This window comes from Hylobates moloch, unplaced genomic scaffold (genome assembly GCF_009828535.3).
Source record: "Hylobates moloch isolate HMO894 unplaced genomic scaffold, HMol_V3 SCAFFOLD_4, whole genome shotgun sequence".
In the NCBI taxonomy this organism is placed as follows: domain Eukaryota; kingdom Metazoa; phylum Chordata; class Mammalia; order Primates; family Hylobatidae; genus Hylobates; species Hylobates moloch.
In genome coordinates this window covers 160,240,058-160,250,487 of record NW_026652279.1, presented here as the reverse complement: position 1 = coordinate 160,250,487, position 10,430 = coordinate 160,240,058, and positions in this window count along the sequence as shown.

Sequence of the window (10,430 nt, the reverse complement as noted above, 5' to 3'; positions counted from 1 at the left end):
TGACTCTCTTCAAGGCAGAACTTCACATACACTTTCTTGAGTGGGGAATGTCTCATCCTGTGATGTTGTGTTAAAATAAGAAATATGTATTTGGTCTTTCCCCTAGTTCCTGGCATAGAGCTCCTAAAACCTTGGAATTTTCCAAGAGATAGGGGTGAGAGGGTATCTTTTGTTCTTCATCACGAGCCCTTCTCAATCACACTTGAGTTTATGCCAATGAGGCGACTCTTGCCTGGACCCAGAAGATCAGGTTGGTTGCTGGAGGAAACACCATGTGGTTAGAGGGTTGGAAATTTCAGCCCCATCCCCTAGCTCCTGGGGAGAGGAGACAGGCCGAAGATTGAGTCCAATAACCAATGATTTAATCAATCACGTCCCTGTAATGAACCCTCCATAAAACCCCGAAGTGATGGAGTTCTAGAAGCTTCTGGTGGTGAACTCCACATGCCTGGAGGATGGTACATGTCAAACTCCATGGGAACAGAAGCCCCTGAAATCAGGCCCTTTCCCAACTTAGGCACCTCTTCATTGGGATGCTTGTCTATATCCTTTATGTATTATATCCTTTCGAATAAGCTGGTAATTAATAGTAAGTAAAGTGTCCCTTGAGTGCTGTGAAGTGTCATAGCAAATTATCAAGCCTGAGGAGGGGACCCTCGATTTGTAGCCAAGTTGGACAGAAGCGTGGTAACCTGAGGGCCCACTACTTGAGACTGTCATCTGAAGTGGGGGGCAGTCTTGTGGGATGGGGCCCTAACCCTGGGGGGCCTGCACTAACTCTGAGTAGCTAGTGTCAGGATTGAATTAAATTGTGGGACATCCAGTTGGTGTCTACAGAGAATTGGTTGTTGGTGTATAAAAAAGCACGGTTTTTTCCACTTACATCCTGGCAACTGGACTGCAAGGTCCTGAAGGAAATGTCTGCGCTGGCACCCTTGCTTGATGCCCTGGACAGCTGGCACTACCCCAGGCAGGGAGTTAGCACTCCAGATGCCCCCACTGGTTTGAATGGATGAGGATCATTTCTCTTATGAAGTCTGATTTGTCAAATCCTGTGAAAAACCCTCAGGAGCTCATGTTGAGGTCCTGGGCACACTTCTCCTCCATGTCTGCTTCCAGCTTGGAGGCAGAAAGGCTCAAAGTCTCAAAGAATTTGGAACTCTGCTCTAGGGGCCCTGTGAATTCAGGAGTGAAGAACCTCAGCTGAAAGGTCCCCTCTGCATCCGCTGGTGGCCACTCTGAGCAAATCCTGTAGGTGCCCGGTAGTTTGCTTCCACACCTGGCTGGGGTTAAATGCAAAGCTCACACCCCTGATGCATTTGCACTAACTGAGCACTTCTCAAAGGGCATGAAGGTATGAGATGGGCTGGCCAGCCAGTGGTGTGATGAGGAGGAGGGCCCAGGGGCTGCAGAGGGACCTCCAGCAGGGACACCGAGGTCTGGCTGCCTCTGGACATTACAGATCCTCCTGGGCTACCTCTCAAGTGTTTCTCACACCTGACCTGGCCTGCACGCTGGACTGCTCAGCTCCAAAGCTGCTTGGGGCCCGCCTATTATGAGCATGAGGAAGCAGGAAGGAGACGGTCATACCAGAGGGCATTTGAGAACGAAACAGGAGCAGGAAAGAGGCCTGAGATCGCGAGGTCTGGCAAGAAGAGGTAGAACCGGGTGAGAAGAGAGAGCACAGCCAAGATGCCCGTCTACTTGCCGTACTGGCCATGGCTGGAGGCGGGTGTTCTTTTCAGGAATGGCCGCGATGGGTTGGATTTACAGAGAGAGAGAGGTCTCAGTTCCGAAGGCTGAGTTCTGAGTATGGATTGGTTATTTGCATTGAAATGTGATCCCCAAGGTTGGGTCATCAGGGCGGCTCTGTCATGAACGGTTTGGTGCCCTGTCCATGGTGTTGAGTCACTTCTTATTCAGATAGGCGAGATCTGGTTATTTAAAGAGCCTGGCACCTCCTTCCTCTCTCTCTCGTTCCCACTCTCGCCGTGTGGCCGCCTGCTCCCGCTTCACTCACCACCAGGAGTCAAAGCTCCCTGAGGCCTCCCCAGAAGCCAAGCAGATGCAGGCGCCGTGCTTGCACAGCCTGCAGAACCTGAGCCAGTTAAACTCTTCCTTATAAATTACCCAGCCTCAGACATTTCTTTATAGCAAGGAAAACAGACTAACCCAGGGCGATGGGAGAAGGCACCTTGCCAAGGATCTGCACCCACACACACCCACACCTTACTTTCCTCATCTGTAAAAGGAAAGTATCATATCTGCACAAGGGGCTATGGTATTTGCCACGTGGAATATTTGTGGGGATTCCATGGAGCAACATGTGTGTCAATTACTTAACAGTAAAGAACTCATTTAAAATGGAAACAGATTGTGGCTGCTGATATTTGTAAGGGATGCTAGACCAACTCACGTCACTGGGGATATCAGTGCATCTTTTCTTGTTACTGGGGTTAGAAGGTGTGAACACTCAGGCCACTCCCTGAACCCAGGAGCCTCGGTTCTCAGACTGTATGGTCTGGGGACCAGCAGCAGCAGCGACTCCGGACCCTGCCCAGACCTGCTGAGCCCGCCCCACTAGGGTGGGGCCTGCACTGTTTTACCAGCCTTTCGAGGGACCTTTGGAAAATCCTAGTGCCCAAGTCTGAGAACCACTGGCCAAGATGAGTTCAGTCAGCATCTCTAGGAGAGGGACTCAGGCACAGGTTATTTATTTATTTTTTTATTTAATTCATCTTTTTAATATACGTTAAGTTCTAGGGTACATGTGCACAATGTGCAGGTTTGTTACATAGGTATACATGTGCCAAGTTGGTGTGCTACACCTGTTAACTGGTAATTTACATTAGGTATTTCTCCTAATGCTATCCCTCCCCAGCCCTCCACCCCATGACAGGCCCCATGGTGTGATGTTCCCCACCTTGTGTCCAAGTGTTCTCATTGTTCAATTCCCACCTATGAGTGAGAACATGTGGTGTTTGGTTTTCTGTCCTTGTGATAGTCTGCTCATATTGATGGTTTTCAGCTTCATCCATGTCCCTACAAAGGACATGAACTCATCCTTTTTTATGGCTGCATAGTATTCCGTGGTGTATATGTGCCACATTTTCTTAATCCAGTCTATCATTGATGGACATTTGGATTGGTTCCAAGTCTTTGCTATTGTGAATAGTGCCACAATAAACATATGTGTGCATGTGTCTTTATAGCGGCATGATTTATAACCCTTTGGGTATATACCCAGTAATGGAATGGCTGGGTCAAATGGTACTTCTAGTTCTAGATCCTTGAGGAATTGCCACAGTGTCTTCCACAATGGTTGAACTAGTTTACACTCCCACCAACAGTGTAAAAGTGTTCCTATTTCTCCACATCCTCTCCAGCACCTGTTGTTTCCTGACTTTTTAATGATGGCCATTCTAACTGGTGTGAGATGGTATCTCATTGTGGTTTTGATTTGTATTTCTCTGATAGCCAGTGATGATGAGCATTTTTTCATGTGTCTGTTGCCTGCATAAATGTCTTCTTTTTAGAAGTGTCTGTCCATATCCTTCACCCACTTTTTGATGGGGTTGTTTGATTTTTTTCTTGTAAATTTGTTTAAGCTCTTTGTAGATTCTGGATATTAGCCCTTTGTCAAAAGGGTAGATTGTAAAAATTTTCTCCCATTCTGTAGGTTGCCTGTTCACTCTGATGGTAGTTTCTTTTGCTGTACAGAAGCTCTTTAGTTTAATTAGATCCCCTTTGTCAATTTTGGCTTCTGTTGCCATTGCTTTTGGTGTTTTAGTCATGAAGTCTTTGTCCATGCCTATGTCCTGAATGGTATTGCCTAGGTTTTCTTCTAGGGTTTTTATGGTTTTAGGTCTAAGATTTAAGTCTTTAATCCATCTTGAATTAATTTTTGTATAAGGTGTAAGGAAGGGATCCAGTTTCAGCTTTCTACATATGGCCAGCCAGTTTTCCCAGCACCATTAATTAAATAGGGAATCCTTTCCCCATTGCTTGTTTTTGTCAGGTTTGTCAAAGATCAGATGGTTGCAGATGTGTGGTATTATTTCTGAGGGCTCTGTTCTGTTCCATTGATCTATGTCTCTGTTTTGGTACCAGTACCATGCTGCTTTGGTTACTGTAGCCTTGTAGCATAGTTTGAAGTCAGGTAGCATGATGCCTCCAGCTTTGTTCTTTTGACTTAGGATTGTCTTGGCAATGCAGGCTCTTTTTTGGTTCCATATGAGCTTTAAAGTAGTTTTTTCCAATTCTGTGAAGAAAGTCATTGGTAGCTTGATGGGGATGGCATTGAATCTATAAATTACCTTGGGCAGTATGGCCATTTTCACGACATTGATTCTTCCTATCCATGAGCATGGAATGTTCTTCTGTTTGTTTGTGTCCTCTTTTATTTCGTTGAGCAGTGGTTTGTAATTCTCCTTGAAGAGGTCCTTCACATCCCTTGTAAGCTGGATTCCTAGGTATTTTATTCTCTTTGTAGCAATTGTGAATGGGAGTTCACTCATGATTTGGCTCTCTGTTTGTCTGTTAGTGGTGTATAGGAATGCTTGTGATTTTTGCACATTGATTTTGTGTCCTGAGACTTTGCTGAAGTTGCTTCTCAGCTTAAGGAGATTTTGGGCTGAGACAATGGGGTTTTCTAAATATACAATCACGTCATCTGCAAACAGGAACAATTTGACTTCCTCTTTTCCTAATTGAATACCCTTTATTTCTTTCTCCTGCCTGATTACCCTGGCCAGAACTTCCAACACTATGTTGAATAGGAGTGGTGAGAGAGGGCATCCCTGTCTTGTGCCAGTTTTCAAAGGGAATGCTTCCAGTTTTTGCCCATTCAGTATGATATTGGCTGTGGGTTTGTCACAAATAGCTCTTATTATTTTGAGATACATCCCATCAAAACCTAGTTCATTGAGAGTTTTTAGCATGAAGGGCTGTTGAATTTTGTCGAAGGCCTTTTCTGCATCTATTGAGATAATCATTTGGTTATTGTCATTGGTTCTGTTTATATGATGGAGTATATTTATTGATTTGCGTATGTTGAAACAGCCTGGCATCCCAGGGATGAAGCCAAGTTGATGGTGGTGGATAAGCTTTTTGATGTGCTGCTGGATTCGGTTTGCCAGTATTTTATCGAGGATTTTCGCATTGATGTTCATCAGGGATATTGGTCTAAAATTCTCTTTTTTTGTTGTGTCTCTGCCAGGCTTTGTTATCAGGATGATGCTGGCCTCATAAAATGAGTTAGGGAGGATTCCCTCTTTTTCTATTGATTGGAATAGTTTCAGAAGGAATGGTACCAGCTCCTCTTTGTACCTCTGGTAGAATTCAGCTCTGAATCAGTCTGGTCCTGGATTTTTTTTTGGTTGGTAAGCTATTAATTATTGCCTCAATTTCAGAGCCTGTTATTGGTCTATTGAGGGATTCAACTTCTTCCTGGTTTAGTCTTGGGAAGGTGTATGTGTCCAGAAATTTATCCATTTCTTCTAGATTTTCTAGTTTATTTGCATAGAGGTGTTTATAGTATTCCCTGATGGTAGATTGTATTTCTGTGGGATGGGTGGTGATATCCCCTTTGTCATTTTTTACTGCATCTATTTGATTCTTTTTTTTCTTCTTTATTAGTCTTGCTAGCAGTCTATCAATTTTGTTGATCTTTTCAAAAAACCAGCTCCTGGATTCATTGATTTTTTGAAGGGTTTTTTGTGTCACTATCTGCTTCAGTTCTGCTCTGATCTTAGTTATTTCTTGCCTTCTGCTAGCTTTTGAATGTGTTCGCTCTTGCTTCTGTAGTTCTTTTAATTGTGATGTTAGGGTGTCAATTTTAGATCTTTCCTGCTTTCTCTTGTGGGCATTTAGTGCTATAAATTTCCCTCTACACACTGCTTTAAATGTGTCCCAGAGGTTCTGGTATGTTGTGTCTTTGTTCTCATTGGTTTCAAAGAACATCTTTATTTCTGCTTTTATTTTGTTATTTACCCAGTGGTCATTCAGGAGCAGGTTGTTCAGTTTCCATGTAGTTGAGCGGTTTTGAGTGAGTTTCTTAATCCTAAGTTCTAATTTGGTTGTACTATGGTCTGAGAGACAGTTAGTTATCACTTCTGTTCTTTTACATTGCTGAGGAGAGGCACAGGTTATTTCGAAAGCTTCTCACAGGTTCCCAAGAGCAACAGAGGCTGAGAGCCAGTGCCTTGCTGACAAACAGTGAGGCAGGGGGAGGTAGTCCCAGATCAGCTCGGTAGGTCTTGAGATGTGCGGAGGCTGGGGCTGAGCTGAGCAGGAGCTTGGGGCCTGGGCTGGAGCGCTGCTCTCTCTGCAGGCAGTGGGAGCAAGGCAGAGTTCCCAGGGGGCAGTAGGAGAGGGGAGGCAGTGCCTTGGTGGGAGGCTGGAACCCAGGTGCTAGAAGAGGTTTTTAAAGGCACACTTTGGTTCGCTCCTGAAGGAGGCGGCTGTGCCCCTTCCACTTTCACTCCTAAATCTTCCACTTAAGTCCACAGCCCTGGGGATGGACTCAGTCCCTGGCCCCATCAAAGAAGAGGGGCTGAGGCGGGTGCCTGGTGGGCATGGGTGGGGGACGGGATGGCCGCGAGCAGGGTGCCAGGCCTGTGCTGCGCTTGCTAATGGGGGCCGCCACTGCCGAAGTCTCCCAGTCACTTTGGGTGGATTTCAAGGATTGTCTGAATAGATGGGGAAGGACGGAAGAGCGGGACCGTAGTGAGGGTTTGTGTTTTCTGGACTTTGGACAGATCAGAGGGTGGGGTTAGGGGGTTTCTGCTTCAACTGTGGGAAGGAGAGGGGTTGAGACAGGAGAGAAGGTGAAGGCAGGTGGGAGGAGCAAGAAGTTGCAGAGAGGAGGAGGTCACGGAACAGACCCTGACTCACCCCCAAATGCCACCAGGGCTCTGCTAGGCCAGCTGACAGTGGCTGGGAACACTCAGCACCCCAACCCTAACCGTCTGGCTGGTAAGGCAGGTACAGACCCTCCCACCTGAGTTCTCATCAGTTCTTCCAGCACAGATGTGGCTTCTGATCTTGATATCCTGCTGAGATTAGGAGATAAGATCAACTGTCCCTGTTCTAATGACCATCTTCTGCAGCCGCAGAAGATCTGAGTAGAAGATCTGAGGCTGGAACTCACCAAAGTAAAGCTGCAGCAGGCAATATTAAACAGGCAGGGAAGACTTCACTCAAGGCTGCTGCAAGAGCAAAGAGGCCAAAGCTCAATCAGAAGTCAATTCTGTGGAAATAAAGGGTGGAGGGTTTTTAAACGCTGTGGTGAGCCAGAAAGTCCTGGGTGATGTTAGGAGAGGTCCAAGGCCATCTGCGTTTGCTAAGTGGCTTTCTCCAAAGGTGAAATAAACTTCTCATAGCTTTTGATGGGGGATAGTTTTGCAGGGAGCAAGGGGCCCACCCTGCCAAAGGGACCAGGAAGCAGAGGCACTGTCTTCCTTGATGATGACATTTCAAAGAGATGGCTCCTGGGTCATTGAGGAGGACAGTCCTGTTTCATACAACTGCTAAGAGGCTGGGGGAAGATTTCTGTCTCACAGAGGCAGAAAAAGAATTGACAATTGCAAGTTTTCTAAAGTCAATGCATCAGGGGCCTATAAAAGGGAGGTCAAAGGCCTAGAATAAGGAAAGAGCCTGCTGACAGCCGAGTCAAGGCGAGGAGAACCTTAGGGCCGTCTTGGTCACACCAAGCCCATCAGGCCCTCCTGGTGCAGCCAGTGTCTGCTGAGAACCTGCAGTGGGCTGGGGGGCTCACGGTGGTTCTGACAGTGCTGCTGGGCCTGCTGTTGACAGCAGCTCTCCCATTTACTGAGGCTTTGATTTTCGCAGGCCCTGTGCTAAGCCATTCACAGAGACTATCTTGTTTTGCATTTCTCGTGATTATTTCGTTTAGGCATCACTATTATTGGCACACAACAGATGAGGAAACGGGGCCATCAAAGTCACACGGGGGTGGACAGCAGAGCTGAGATTCAAAGCCACGCCTGATGGCAAAGCCCACGTACAAATTCACGCTGGTCACAAAAGGGCTGTGAGAGCAGACCCCAAGCTCATGACAAGATCAGCGTGACCCATGATCAGCCCCCCTGCACCCCTGAGTTTCCACAGAACTCATCTATGACAGCCTGCCCTGGGACACTGATTGCTTTAGGTTTGTCCTGGACAAAGCTCCTCAAGCTTTCATGCTTTAATGTGGACACAGGCATCACCTGGGGTCTTGTTAAGATGCAGCTTCTTCTCCAGTCAGTCTGGGCTGGGGCCCGAGAGTCTGCATGTCTAAGCTCTCAGGGGACACTGATGCTGCTGGTCCAGGGGTTGTGCTTTGAGCAGTGAGGGCTCAGAAGATGCCACATTCAGAGGTGGCGGAGCCTGTTTCCCTCCTGGCTTTCTTTCCTCATCAAACCGTTGGTCCTCAACTTTGGCTGCACATGAGAATCGCTGGGGGACATTTAAAAAATCCTGATGCCCACTTGGGTCCCATCCCCAGAAGATGTGATGCAATTATTGTGGCTGTGGCTGGTGTTAGGATTTTCCAAAGGTCTCCAGTGATTCTGATGTGTGGCCTATTCTGAGAACCAGAGCACTAAAGAAAGGAAGAGATTTAAGAGACATTTCAAAGGTGAAATCAAGAGGGGAGGCCTGCCTGTGGTTTTTTTTTTTTTTTTTTTTTTGGAAAAATAAAGTGAAGGATTATATATGAGGGGTCTCCAGAGAAACAAAAGCAATGTGACACACACACAACACACACACAGACACACACAGACACAAGCACACGTATGTGTGTGTTTGCACCATAGGAGTAGTGGGACCTGGCAAATCTGAAATCCACAAGGGAGGCCAGGCAAGCTGGACACTCGAGCAGGACTTCTATGTTGTGGGATTGAGGTGGAATTGCTTCTTCTCCAGAAAACTCAGTCTTTGCTCTTAATGCCTTCAGCTGATGGGGTGAGGCCCACCTTCCCCCTCTTATGGAGGGTAATCAGCTCTACCCAAAGTCTACTGATTTAAGTGTTAACCTCATCTAAATAATACCTTCCCCACGACATCTACAGCAGTGTTTGACCAAACAGCTGGGCACCATAGCCTAGCCAAGTTGACACATAAAATGAACCATCACAGGTGACTTCAAGGTCAAATGTCTACGGGAATGTGAATAAAAATAGGAATGATTGGCGGGGAAGTGGGTTTGGGGAGAATGTGAGTGAGTTTGATAGGCCAGGTCCAGGGCCCCTTTTTGGAGACCTTTGCCAACCCCTGACTCTGGCCCACCGTGGTAGTTGGTTCGGGCTGCTGTAACAAAGTGCTGTGAACTGTGAGGCTGAAACACAATGGAAACTTCTTGTCCCACAGTTCTGGAGGCTAGAAGTCTGAGATAAGGCACTGATGGGGCTGGTTCCTTCTGGGGGCTGTTAGGGAGAAATTGCCATTCCTCCCCAGGCTGCTGGTTCTTGCTGGAGCTCTTTGACGTTTCCAACCTGGCAGATCCATCGCTCCAGCCTCTGCCACCATCTTCCTGTGGCCTTCTCCCCTTCTGTGTCTCTGCCTTCACCTGGTGTTTCTCTCCTCGTATAAGGACACCAGTCATGTTGGGTTAGGCCCACCCTAATGACCTCATCTTGGCTTGATTACATCTACAAAGACCCTATTTCCATTTAAGAACATACAGACGCCAGGGGTTAGGACTTCATCATATCTTTTGGGGGGACTCGATTCAGCCCACGACACCCACCCATTTCTGAACACCCCTCTTTCCAGACACTCTCCCTTTCTCTGAGTCCCATCTAATCTCCCACTTCAAGCCCCCACACACTGCCTCAGAGCCTGACTGCAAAGGTGAGGCTTGCAGAAGGAATGAATGAGAGGGGTCTCTTTTAAACATTAGTTGCTTTAAAAAAAAGTTTAACTTGTATGCTTTGTTTTTCAGACCCTATCAAAATAATCTCGTGTCACAATGGAAGCATGAGAGGGACCACTTCTAAGGGCTTCCTCATCCCCACAAGATCAGGACAGAGGCAGGGCACAGGCCAGGAGAAGCCCTGTCAGCCAGGGCTCTACATTACTCTACAGTAATGAGGCCTTGAACCCTGTTCCCTGGGGGCGGACAGTGACCACCCAACCAGAATGTTCAAGGATTTCACCACTGGCTGGAGGATGGTGTAATGACACCTAAGAATTGTAATCACTTGACATTTTAAGGAGGAACAGAAAGTTTCATGCATCATGTTTGTAGATGCTCACATGTTCCGATGGGCTTTCGGCTTTCTCCAGAAAGCACATTTCCACCGAGAGTCCCACTTCCTGGGCACTGCTGCACACCGCAGGTGACCGCTGTCCAGCTTTCACTACGGTTCTGTCTCACTTCGCCAAGTGAGAGCATACAGAATGGCACAGAGACTAAGAAGTTCCCC